Source organism: Crinia signifera, chromosome 6, assembly GCF_055691185.1.
Source record: "Crinia signifera chromosome 6, ASM5569118v1, whole genome shotgun sequence".
NCBI lineage: Eukaryota > Metazoa > Chordata > Amphibia > Anura > Myobatrachidae > Crinia > Crinia signifera.
The window spans coordinates 52,534,401-52,548,136 of NC_139222.1; positions in this window are offsets into that span (position 1 = coordinate 52,534,401).

Consider the following 13,736-nt stretch of genomic DNA (forward strand, 5'->3'; position numbering starts at 1 on the left):
ACAGATGGAAGCTGGCAGCTGATTGGCTGTCTAGCCTAAAGTGCTTTACATACCTCCCTGATGGTACCACTGGCTAAGACTCCACCTCAGCTCATTGGGTAATGAAAAATTTAGAACAATTGATGGATGAAAGCAGGCCGGCCATTTTGGGACGCTCATTGGACTTGTTTAATGCAATGCACCCTTGTATTTTCACATGCATTCGCTTCATGCTGTAACCACTGTGCATAAAAATTTGGAAACATGGCATACAGTGTATCATTTGGTGTCTAAGTCATGTTTCCCATATTTTCCCTTTCCAGATACAAGCCCGTTTGAGTGTTTGGGGCACTTTTTAGCTAAAATCATCCTACAGGGCCTAACTGCATATGCTAAAGCCTGCCTATTTTGAATGGTGAAGTGGCCCCTGCAACCTCCAAAAATATCAGGACTTACTTCCCCAATAACCTGCTAACTCACCCCTGAAATACATACTTATTCACCCTATTTTGTTCATTGGACTCATTTCTCATTTTAAATGCCCATTTTTGGGGGGCAGAAATGTGCGTCTTTAAAAGGTGATTTCTACGATACCCCACTTTTGCGCGTCGGACCTCAACTTTTCCCGTAAACGCAGAAAAACCGCAATTTTCAGGAGCAACGAGACAGACATCCCCTCCCTCTGCCACCCACCAGCCCAAATGAAAGCCAGCCATTAGACATGCTCAGATAGTTCTGAGGGTCTGTCTGTGATGTCATAAAGGGCCTGCTGATCAATGGGCAGCTTTCTGATTGGCTGCTGTATTTGATTGACAGATGGAAGCTGGCAGCTGATTGGCTGTCTAGCCTAAAGTGCTTTACATACCTCCCTGATGGTACCACTGGCTAAGACTCCACCTCAGCTCATTGGGTAATGAAAAATTTAGAACAATTGATGGATGAAAGCAGGCAGGCCGGCCATTTTGGGACGCTCAGTGGACTTGTTTAATGCAATGCACCTTTGTATATTCACATGCATTCGCTTCATGCTTTAACCACTGTGCATAAAAATTTGGAAACATGGCATACAGTGTATCATTTGGTGTCTAAGTCATGTTTCCCATATTTTCCCTTCCCAGATACAAGCCCGTTTGAGTGTTTGGGGCACTTTTTAGCTAAAATCATTCTACAGGGCCTAACTGCATATGCTAAAGCCTGCCTATTTTGAATGGTGTAGTGGCCCCTGCAACCTCCAAAAATATCAGGACTTACTTCCCCAATAACCTGCTAACTCACCCCTGAAATACATACTTATTCACCCTAGTTTGTTCATTGGACTCATTTCTCATTTGAAATGCCCATTTTTGGGGAGCCAGAAATGTGCGTCTTTAAAAGGTGATTTCTACGATACCCCACTTTTGCGCGTCGGACCTCAACTTTTCCCGTAAACGCAGAAAAACCGCAATTTTCAGGAGAAACGAGACAGACATCCCCTCCCTCTGCCACCCACCCGCCCAACTGAAAGCCAGCCATTAGACATGCACAGATAGTTCTGAGGGTCTGTCTGTGATGTCATAAAGGGCCTGCTGATCAATGGGCAGCTTTCTGATTGGCTGCTGTATTTGATTGACAGATGGAAGCTGGCAGCTGATTGGCTGTCTAGCCTAAAGTGCTTTACATACCTCCCTGATGGTACCACTGGCTAAGACTCCACCTCAGCTCATTGGGTAATGAAAAATTTAGAACAATTGATGGATGAAAGCAGTCATTTTGGGATGCTCATTGGACTTGTTTAATGCAATGCACCCTTGTATTTTCACATGCATTCGCTTCATGCTGTAACCACTGTACATAAAAATTTGGAAACATGGCATACAGTGTATCATTTGGTGTCTAAATCATGTTTCCCATGTTTTCCCTTCCCAGATACAAGCCCGTTTGAGTGTTTGGGGCACTTTTTAGCTAAAATCATCCTACAGGGCCTAACTGCATATGCTAAAGCCTGCCTATTTTGAATGGTGTAGTGGCCCCTGCAACCTCCAAAAATATCAGGACTTACTTCCCCAATAACCTGCTAACTCACCCCTGAAATACATACTTATTCACCCTAGTTTGTTCATTGGACTCATTTCTCATTTGAAATGCCCATTTTTGGGGAGCCAGAAATGTGCGTCTTTAAAAGGTGATTTCTACGATACCCCACTTTTGCGCGTCGGACCTCAACTTTTCCCGTAAACGCAGAAAAACCGCAATTTTCAGGAGAAACGAGACAGACATCCCCTCCCTCTGCCACCCACCCGCCCAACTGAAAGCCAGCCATTAGACATGCACAGATAGTTCTGAGGGTCTGTCTGTGATGTCATAAAGGGCCTGCTGATCAATGGGCAGCTTTCTGATTGGCTGCTGTATTTGATTGACAGATGGAAGCTGGCAGCTGATTGGCTGTCTAGCCTAAAGTGCTTTACATACCTCCCTGATGGTACCACTGGCTAAGACTCCACCTCAGCTCATTGGGTAATGAAAAATTTAGAACAATTGATGGATGAAAGCAGGCATTTTGGGATGCTCATTGGACTTGTTTAATGCAATGCACCCTTGTATTTTCACATGCATTCGCTTCATGCTGTAACCACTGTGCATAAAAATTTGGAAACATGGCATACAGTGTATCATTTGGTGTCTAAATCATGTTTCCCATGTTTTTCCTTCCCAGATACAGTACAAGCCCGTTTGAGTTTTTGGGGCACTTTTTAGCTAAAATCATCCTACAGGGCCTAACTGCATATGCTAAAGCCTGCCTATTTTGAATGGTCTAGTGGCCCCTGCAACCTCCAAAAATATCAGGACTTACTTCCCCAATAACCTGCTAACTCACCCCTGAAATATATACTTATTCACCCTATTTTGTTAATTGGACTCATTTCTCATTTGAAATGCCCATTTTTGGGGGGCCAGAAATGTGCGTCTTTAAAAGGTGATTTCTACGATACCCTACTTTTGCGCGTCGGACCTCAACTTTTCCCGTAAACGCAGAAAAACCGCAATTTTCAGGAGAAACGAGACAGACATCCCCTCCCTCTGCCACCCACCCGCCCAACTGAAAGCCAGCCATTAGACATGCACAGATAGTTCTGAGGGTCTGTCTGTGATGTCATAAAGGGCCTGCTGATCAATGGGCAGCTTTCTGATTGGCTGCTGTATTTGATTGACAGATGGAAGCTGGCAGCTGATTGGCTGTCTAGCCTAAAGTGCTTTACATACCTCCCTGATGTACCACTGGCTAAGACTCCACCTCAGCTCATTGGGTAATGAAAAATTTAGAACAATTGATGGATGAAAGCAGGCCGGCCGGCCATTTTGGGACGCTCATTGGACTTGTTTAATGCAATGCACCCTTGTATTTTCACATGCATTCGCTTCATGCTGTAACCACTGTACATAAAAATTTGGAAACATGGCATACAGTGTATCATTTGGTGTCTAAATCATGTTTCCCATGTTTTTCCTTCCCAGATACTAGCCCGTTTGAGTATTTGTGGCAATTTTTAGCTAAAATCATCCTACAGGGCCTAACTGCATATGCTAAAACCTGCCTATTTTGAATGGTGTAGTTGCCCCTGCAACCTCCAAAAATATCAGGACTTACTTCCCCAATAACCTGCTAAGTCACCCCTGAAATACATACTTATTCACCCTATTTTGTTAATTGGACTCATTTCTCATTTGAAATGCCCATTTTTGGGGGGCCAGAAATGTGCGTCTTTAAAAGTTGATTTCTACGATACCCCACTTTTGCGCATTGGACCTCAACTTTTCCCGTAAACGCAGAAAAACCGCAATTTTCAGAAGAAACGAGACAGACATCCCCTCCCTCTGCCACCCACCCGCCCAACTGACAGCCAGCCATTAGACATGCACAGATAGTTCTGAGGGTCTGTCTGTGATGTCATAAAGGGCCTGCTGATCAATGGGCAGCTTTCTGATTGGCTGCTGTATTTGATTGACAGATGGAAGCTGGCAGCTGATTGGCTGTCTAGCCTAAAGTGCTTTACACACCTCCCTGATGGTACCACTGGCTAAGACTCCACCTCAGCTCATTGGGTAATGAAATATTTAGAACAATTGATGTATGAAAGCAGGCAGGCCGGCCATTTTGGGACGCTCATTGGACTTGTTTAATGCAATGCACCTTTGTATTTTCACATGTATTCGCTTCATGCTGTAACCACTGTGCATAAAAATTTGGAAACATGGCATACAGTGTATCATTTGGTGTCTAAGTCATGTTTCCCATATTTTCCCTTCCCAGATACAAGCCCGTTTGAGTGTTTGGGGCACTTTTTAGCTAAAATCATCCTACAGGGCCTAACTGCATATGCTAAAGCCTGCCTATTTTGAATGGTGTAGTTGCCCCTGCAACCTCCAAAAATATCAGGATTTACTTCCCCAATAACCTGCTAACTCACCCCTGAAATACATACTTATTTACCCTATTTTGTTCATTGGACTCATTTCTCATTTGAAATGCCCATTTTTGGGGGGCCAGAAATGTGCGTCTTTAAAAGGTGATTTCTACGATACCCCACTTTTGCGCGTCGGACCTCAACTTTTCCCGTAAACACAGAAAAACCGCAATTTTCAGGAGAAACGAGACAGACATCCCCTCCCTCTGCCACCCTCCCGCCCAACTGAAAGCCAGCCATTAGACATGCACAGATAGTTCTGAGGGTCTGTCTGTGTTGTCATAAAGGGCCTGCTGATCAATGGGCAGCTTTCTGATTGGCTGCTGTATTTGATTGACAGATGGAAGCTGGCAGCTGATTGGCTGTCTAGCCTAAAGTGCTTTACACACCTCCCTGATCGTACCACTGGCTAAGACTCCACCTCAGCTCAGTGGGTAATAAAAAATTTAGAACAATTGATGGATGAAAGCAGGCCGGCCATTTTGGGACGCTCATTGGACTTGTTTAATGCAATGCACCTTTGTATATTCACATGCATTCGCTTCATGCTGTAACCACTGTGCATAAAAATTTGGAAACATGGCATACAGTGTATCATTTGGTGTCTAAGTCATGTTTCCCATATTTTCCCTTCCCAGATACAAGCCCGTTTGAGTGTTTGGGGCACTTTTTAGCTAAAATCATCCTACAGGGCCTAACTGCATATGCTAAAGCCTGCCTATTTTGAATGGTGTAGTGGCCCCTGCAACCTCCAAAAATATCAGGACTTACTTCCCCAATAACCTGCTAACTTACCCCTGAAATACATACTTATTCACCCTATTTTGTTCATTGGACTCATTTCTCATTTGAAATGCCCATTTTTGGTGGGCAGAAATGTGCGTCTTTAAAGGGTGATTTCTACGATACCCCACTTTTGCGCGTCGGACCTCAACTTTTCCCGTAAACGCAGAAAAACTGCAATTTTCAGGAGCAACGAGACAGACATCCCCTCCCTCTGCCACCCACCAGCCCAACTGAAAGCCAGCCATTAGACATGCACAGATAGTTCTGAGGGTCTGTCTGTGATGTCATAAAGGGCCTGCTGATCAATGGGCAGCTTTCTGATTGGCTGCTGTATTTGATTGACAGATGGAAGCTGGCAGCTGATTGGCTGTCTAGCCTAAAGTGCTTTACACACCTCCCTGATGATACCACTGGCTAAGACTCCACCTCAGCTCATTGGGTAATGAAAAATTTAGAACAATTGATGGATGAAAGCAAGCAGGCCGACCATTTTGGGACGCTCAGTGGACTTGTTTAATGCAATGCACCTTTGTATATTCACATGCATTCGCTTCATGCTGTAACCACTGTGCATAAAAATTTGGAAACATGGCATACAGTGTATCATTTGGTGTCTAAGTCATGTTTCCCATATTTTCCCTTCCCAGATACAAGCCCGTTTGAGTGTTTGGGGCACTTTTTAGCTAAAATCATCCTACAGGGCCTAACTGCATATGCTAAAGCCTGCCTATTTTGAATGGTGTAGTGGCCACTGCAACCTCCAAAAATATCAGGACTTACTTCCCCAATAACCTGCTAACTTACCCCTGAAATACATACTTATTCACCCTATTTTGTTCATTGGACTCATTTCTCATTTGAAATGCCCATTTTTGGGGGGCAGAAATGTGCGTCTTTAAAAGGTGATTTCTACGATACCCCACTTTTGCGCGTCGGACCTCAACTTTTCCCGTAAACGCAGAAAAACTGCAATTTTCAGGAGCAACGAGACAGACATCCCCTCCCTCTGCCACCCACCAGCCCAACTGAAAGCCAGCCATTAGACATGCACAGATAGTTCTGAGGGTCTGTCTGTGATGTCATAAAGGGCCTGCTGATCAATGGGCAGCTTTCTGATTGGCTGCTGTATTTGATTGACAGATGGAAGCTGGCAGCTAATTGGCTGTCTAGCCTAAAGTGCTTTACACACCTCCCTGATGGTACCACTGGCTAAGACTCCACCTCAGCTCATTGGGTAATGAAATATTTAGAACAATTGATGTATGAAAGCAGGCAGGCTGGCCATTTTGGGACGCTCATTGGACTTGTTTAATGCAATGCACCTTTGTATTTTCACATGTATTCGCTTCATGCTGTAACCACTGTGCATAAAAATTTGGAAACATGGCATACAGTGTATCATTTGGTGTCTAAGTCATGTTTCCCATATTTTCCCTTCCCAGATACAAGCCCGTTTGAGTGTTTGGGGCACTTTTTAGCTAAAATCATCCTACAGGGCCTAACTGCATATGCTAAAGCCTGCCTATTTTGAATGGTGTAGTTGCCCCTGCAACCTCCAAAAATATCAGGATTTACTTCCCCAATAACCTGCTAACTCACCCCTGAAATACATACTTATTTACCCTATTTTGTTCATTGGACTCATTTCTCATTTGAAATGCCCATTTTTGGGGGGCCAGAAATGTGCGTCTTTAAAAGGTGATTTCTACGATACCCCACTTTTGCGCGTCGGACCTCAACTTTTCCCGTAAACACAGAAAAACCGCAATTTTCAGGAGAAACGAGAGAGACATCCCCTCCCTCTGCCACCCACCCGCCCAACTGAAAGCCAGCCATTAGACATGCACAGATAGTTCTGAGGGTCTGTCTGTGTTGTCATAAAGGGCCTGCTGATCAATGGGCAGCTTTCTGATTGGCTGCTGTATTTGATTGACAGATGGAAGCTGGCAGCTGATTGGCTGTCTAGCCTAAAGTGCTTTACACACCTCCCTGATCGTACCACTGGCTAAGACTCCACCTCAGCTCAGTGGGTAATGAAAAATTTAGAACAATTGATGGATGAAAGCAGGCAGGCCGGCCATTTTGGGACGCTCATTGGACTTGTTTAATGCAATGCACCTTTGTATATTCACATGCATTCGCTTCATGCTGTAACCACTGTGCATAAAAATTTGGAAACATGGCATACAGTGTATCATTTGGTGTCTAAGTCATGTTTCCCATATTTTCCCTTCCCAGATACAAGCCCCTTTGAGTGTTTGGGGCACTTTTTAGCTAAAATCATCCTACAGGGCCTAACTGCATATGCTAAAGCCTGCCTATTTTGAATGGTGTAGTGGCCCCTGCAACCTCCAAAAATATCAGGACTTACTTCCACAATAACCTGCTAACTCACCCCTGAAATACATACTTATTCACCCTATTTTGTTCATTGGACTCATTTCTCATTTGAAATGCCCATTTTTGGGGAGCCAGAAATATGCGTCTTTAAAAGGTGATTTCTACGATACCCCACTTTTGCGCATCGGACCTCAACTTTTCCTGTAAACGCAGAAAAACCGCAATTTTCAGGAGAAACGAGACAGACATCCCCTCCCTCTGCCACCCACCCGCCCAACTGAAAGCCAGCCATTAGACATGCACAGATAGTTCTGAGGGTCTGTCTGTGTTGTCATAAAGGGCCTGCTGATCAATGGGCAGCTTTCTGATTGGCTGCTGTATTTGATTGACAGATGAAAGCTGGCAGCTGATTGGCTGTCTAGCCTAAAGTGCTTTATACACCTCCCTGATGGTACTACTGGCTAAGACTCCACCTCAGCTCATTGGGTAATGAAAAATTTAGAACAATTGATGGATGAAAGCAGGCAGGCCGGCCATTTTGGGACGCTCAGTGGACTTGTTTAATGCAATGCACCTTTGTATATTCACATGCATTCGCTTCATGCTTTAACCACTGTGCATAAAAATTTGGAAACATGGCATACAGTGTATCATTTGGTGTCTAAGTCATGTTTCCCATATTTTCCCTTCCCAGATACAAGCCCGTTTGAGTGTTTGGGGCACTTTTTAGCTAAAATCATTCTACAGGGCCTAACTGCATATGCTAAAGCCTGCCTATTTTGAATGGTGTAGTGGCCCCTGCAACCTCCAAAAATATCAGGACTTACTTCCCCAATAACCTGCTAACTTACCCCTGAAATACATACTTATTCACCCTATTTTGTTCATTAGACTCATTTCTCATTTGAAATGCCCATTTTTGGTGGGTAGAAATGTGCGTCTTTAAAGGGTGATTTCTACGATACCCCACTTTTGCGCGTCGGACCTCAACTTTTCCCGTAAACGCAGAAAAACTGCAATTTTCAGGAGCAACGAGACAGACATCCCCTCCCTCTGCCACCCACCAGCCCAACTGAAAGCCAGCCATTAGACATGCACAGATAGTTCTGAGGGTCTGTCTGTGATGTCATAAAGGGCCTGCTGATCAATGGGCAGCTTTCTGATTGGCTGCTGTATTTGATTGACAGATGGAAGCTGGCAGCTGATTGGCTGTCTAGCCTAAATTGCTTTACACACCTCCCTGATGATACCACTGGCTAAGACTCCACCTCAGCTCATTGGGTAATGAAAAATTTAGAACAATTGATGGATGAAAGCAAGCAGGCCGGCCATTTTGGGACGCTCAGTGGACTTGTTTAATGCAATGCACCTTTGTATATTCACATGCATTCGCTTCATGCTGTAACCACTGTGCATAAAAATTTGGAAACATGGCATACAGTGTATCATTTGGTGTCTAAGTCATGTTTCCCATATTTTCCCTTCCCAGATACAAGCCCGTTTGAGTGTTTGGGGCACTTTTTAGCTAAAATCATCCTACAGGGCCTAACTGCATATGCTAAAGCCTGCCTATTTTGAATGGTGTAGTGGCCACTGCAACCTCCAAAAATATCAGGACTTACTTCCCCAATAACCTGCTAACTTACCCCTGAAATACATACTTATTCACCCTATTTTGTTCATTGGACTCATTTCTCATTTGAAATGCCCATTTTTGGGGGGGGCAGAAATGTGCGTCTTTAAAAGGTGATTTCTACGATACCCCACTTTTGCGCGTCGGACCTCAACTTTTCCCGTAAACGCAGAAAAACTGCAATTTTCAGGAGCAACTAGACAGACATCCCCTCCCTCTGCCACCCACCAGCCCAACTGAAAGCCAGCCATTAGACATGCACAGATAGTTCTGAGGGTCTGTCTGTGATGTCATAAAGGGCCTGCTGATCAATGGGCAGCTTTCTGATTGGCTGCTGTATTTGATTGACAGATGGAAGCTGGCAGCTGATGGCTGTCTAGCCTAAAGTGCTTTACACACCTCCCTGATGGTACCACTGGCTAAGACTCCACCTCAGCTCATTGGGTAATGAAATATTTAGAACAATTGATGTATGAAAGCAGGCAGGCTGGCCATTTTGGGACGCTCATTGGACTTGTTTAATGCAATGCACCTTTGTATTTTCACATGTATTCGCTTCATGCTGTAACCACTGTGCATAAAAATTTGGAAACATGGCATACAGTGTATCATTTGGTGTCTAAGTCATGTTTCCCATATTTTCCCTTCCCAGATACAAGCCCGTTTGAGTGTTTGGGGCACTTTTTAGCTAAAATCATCCTACAGGGCCTAACTGCATATGCTAAAGCCTGCCTATTTTGAATGGTGTAGTTGCCCCTGCAACCTCCAAAAATATCAGGATTTACTTCCCCAATAACCTGCTAACTCACCCCTGAAATACATACTTATTTACCCTATTTTGTTCATTGGACTCATTTCTCATTTGAAATGCCCATTTTTGGGGGGCCAGAAATGTGCGTCTTTAAAAGGTGATTTCTACGATACCCCACTTTTGCGCGTCGGACCTCAACTTTTCCCGTAAACACAGAAAAACCGCAATTTTCAGGAGAAACGAGAGAGACATCCCCTCCCTCTGCCACCCACCCGCCCAACTGAAAGCCAGCCATTAGACATGCACAGATAGTTCTGAGGGTCTGTCTGTGTTGTCATAAAGGGCCTGCTGATCAATGGGCAGCTTTCTGATTGGCTGCTGTATTTGATTGACAGATGGAAGCTGGCAGCTGATTGGCTGTCTAGCCTAAAGTGCTTTACACACCTCCCTGATCGTACCACTGGCTAAGACTCCACCTCAGCTCAGTGGGTAATGAAAAATTTAGAACAATTGATGGATGAAAGCAGGCAGGCCGGCCATTTTGGGACGCTCATTGGACTTGTTTAATGCAATGCACCTTTGTATATTCACATGCATTCGCTTCATGCTGTAACCACTGTGCATAAAAATTTGGAAACATGGCATACAGTGTATCATTTGGTGTCTAAGTCATGTTTCCCATATTTTCCCTTCCCAGATACAAGCCCCTTTGAGTGTTTGGGGCACTTTTTAGCTAAAATCATCCTACAGGGCCTAACTGCATATGCTAAAGCCTGCCTATTTTGAATGGTGTAGTGGCCCCTGCAACCTCCAAAAATATCAGGACTTACTTCCACAATAACCTGCTAACTCACCCCTGAAATACATACTTATTCACCCTATTTTGTTCATTGGACTCATTTCTCATTTGAAATGCCCATTTTTGGGGAGCCAGAAATATGCGTCTTTAAAAGGTGATTTCTACGATACCCCACTTTTGCGCGTCGGACCTCAACTTTTCCTGTAAACGCAGAAAAACCGCAATTTTCAGGAGAAACGAGACAGACATCCCCTCCCTCTGCCACCCACCCGCCCAACTGAAAGCCAGCCATTAGACATGCACAGATAGTTCTGAGGGTCTGTCTGTGTTGTCATAAAGGGCCTGCTGATCAATGGGCAGCTTTCTGATTGGCTGCTGTATTTGATTGACAGATGAAAGCTGGCAGCTGATTGGCTGTCTAGCCTAAAGTGCTTTATACACCTCCCTGATGGTACTACTGGCTAAGACTCCACCTCAGCTCATTGGGTAATGAAAAATTTAGAACAATTGATGGATGAAAGCAGGCAGGCCGGCCATTTTGGGACGCTCAGTGGACTTGTTTAATGCAATGCACCTTTGTATATTCACATGCATTCGCTTCATGCTTTAACCACTGTGCATAAAAATTTGGAAACATGGCATACAGTGTATCATTTGGTGTCTAAGTCATGTTTCCCATATTTTCCCTTCCCAGATACAAGCCCGTTTGAGTGTTTGGGGCACTTTTTAGCTAAAATCATTCTACAGGGCCTAACTGCATATGCTAAAGCCTGCCTATTTTGAATGGTGTAGTGGCCCCTGCAACCTCCAAAAATATCAGGACTTACTTCCCCAATAACCTGCTAACTCACCCCTGAAATACATACTTATTCACCCTATTTTGTTCATTGGACTCATTTCTCATTTGAAATGCCCATTTTTGGGGAGCCAGAAATGTGCGTCTTTAAAAGGTGATTTCTACGATACCCCACTTTTGCGCGTCGGACCTCAACTTTTCCCGTAAACGCAGAAAAACCGCAATTTTCAGGAGCAACGAGACAGACATCCCCTCCCTCTGCCACCCACCAGCCCAACTGAAAGCCAGCCATTAGACATGCACAGATAGTTCTGAGGGTCTGTCTGTGATGTCATAAAGGGCCTGCTGATCAATGGGCAGCTTTCTGATTGGCTGCTGTATTTGATTGACAGATGGAAGCTGGCAGCTGATTGGCTGTCTAGCCTAAAGTGCTTCACACACCTCCCTGATGGTACCACTGGCTAAGACTCCACCTCAGCTCATTGGGTAATGAAAAATTTAGAACAATTGATGTATGAAAGCAGGCCGGCCATTTTGGGACGCTCATTGGACTTGTTTAATGCAATGCACCTTTGTATATTCACATGCATTCGCTTCATGCTGTAACCACTGTGCATAAAAATTTGGAAACATGGCATACAGTGTATCATTTGGTGTCTAAGTCATGTTTCCCATATTTTCCCTTCCCAGATACAAGCCCGTTTGAGTGTTTGGGGCACTTTTTAGCTAAAATCATCCTACAGGGCCTAACTGCATATGCTAAAGCCTGCCTATTTTGAATGGTGTAGTGGCCCCTGCAACCTCCAAAAATATCAGGACTTACTTCCCCAATAACCTGCTAACTTACCCCTGAAATACATACTTATTCACCCTATTTTGTTCATTGGACTCATTTCTCATTTGAAATGCCCATTTTTGGTGGGCAGAAATGTGCGTCTTTAAAAGGTGATTTCTACGATACCCCACTTTTGCGCGTCAGACCTCAACTTTTCCCGTAAACGCAGAAAAATGCAATTTTCAGGAGCAACGAGACAGACATCCCCTCCCTCTGCCACCCACCAGCCCAACTGAAAGCCAGCCATTAGACATGCACAGATAGTTCTGAGGGTCTGTCTGTGATGTCATAAAGGGCCTGCTGATCAATGGGCAGCTTTCTGATTGGCTGCTGTATTTGATTGACAGATGGAAGCTGGCAGCTGATTGGCTGTCTAGCCTAAAGTGCTTTACACACCTCCCTGATGGTACCACTGGCTAAGACTCCACCTCAGCTCATTGGGTAATGAAATATTTAGAACAATTGATGTATGAAAGCAGGCAGGCCGGCCATTTTGGGACGCTCATTGGACTTGTTTAATGCAATGCACCTTTGTATTTTCACATGTATTCGCTTCATGCTGTAACCACTGTGCATAAAAATTTGGAAACATGGCATACAGTGTATCATTTGGTGTCTAAGTCATGTTTCCCATATTTTCCCTTCCCAGATACAAGCCCGTTTGAGTGTTTGGGGCACTTTTTAGCTAAAATCATCCTACAGGGCCTAACTGCATATGCTAAAGCCTGCCTATTTTGAATGGTGTAGTTGCCCCTGCAACCTCCAAAAATATCAGGATTTACTTCCCCAATAACCTGCTAACTCACCCCTGAAATACATACTTATTTACCCTATTTTGTTTATTGGACTCATTTCTCATTTGAAATGCCCATTTTTGGGGGGCCAGAAATGTGCGTCTTTAAAAGGTGATTTCTACGATACCCCACTTTTGCGCGTCGGACCTCAACTTTTCCCGTAAACACAGAAAAACCGCAATTTTCAGGAGAAACGAAACAGACATCCCCTCCCTCTGCAACCCACCCGCCCAACTGAAAGCCAGCCATTAGACATGCACAGATAGTTCTGAGGGTCTGTCTGTGATGTCATAAAGGGCCTGCTGATCAATGGGCAGCTTTCTGATTGGCTGCTGTATTTGATTGACAGATGGAAGCTGGCAGCTGATTGGCTGTCTAGCCTAAAGTGCTTTACACACCTCCCTGATCGTACCACTGGCTAAGACTCCACCTCAGCTCAGTGGGTAATGAAAAATTTAGAACAATTGATGGATGAAAGCAGGCAGGCCGGCCATTTTGGGACGCTCATTGGACTTGTTTAATGCAATGCACCTTTGTATATTCACATGCATTCGCTTCATGCTGTAACCACTGTGCATAAA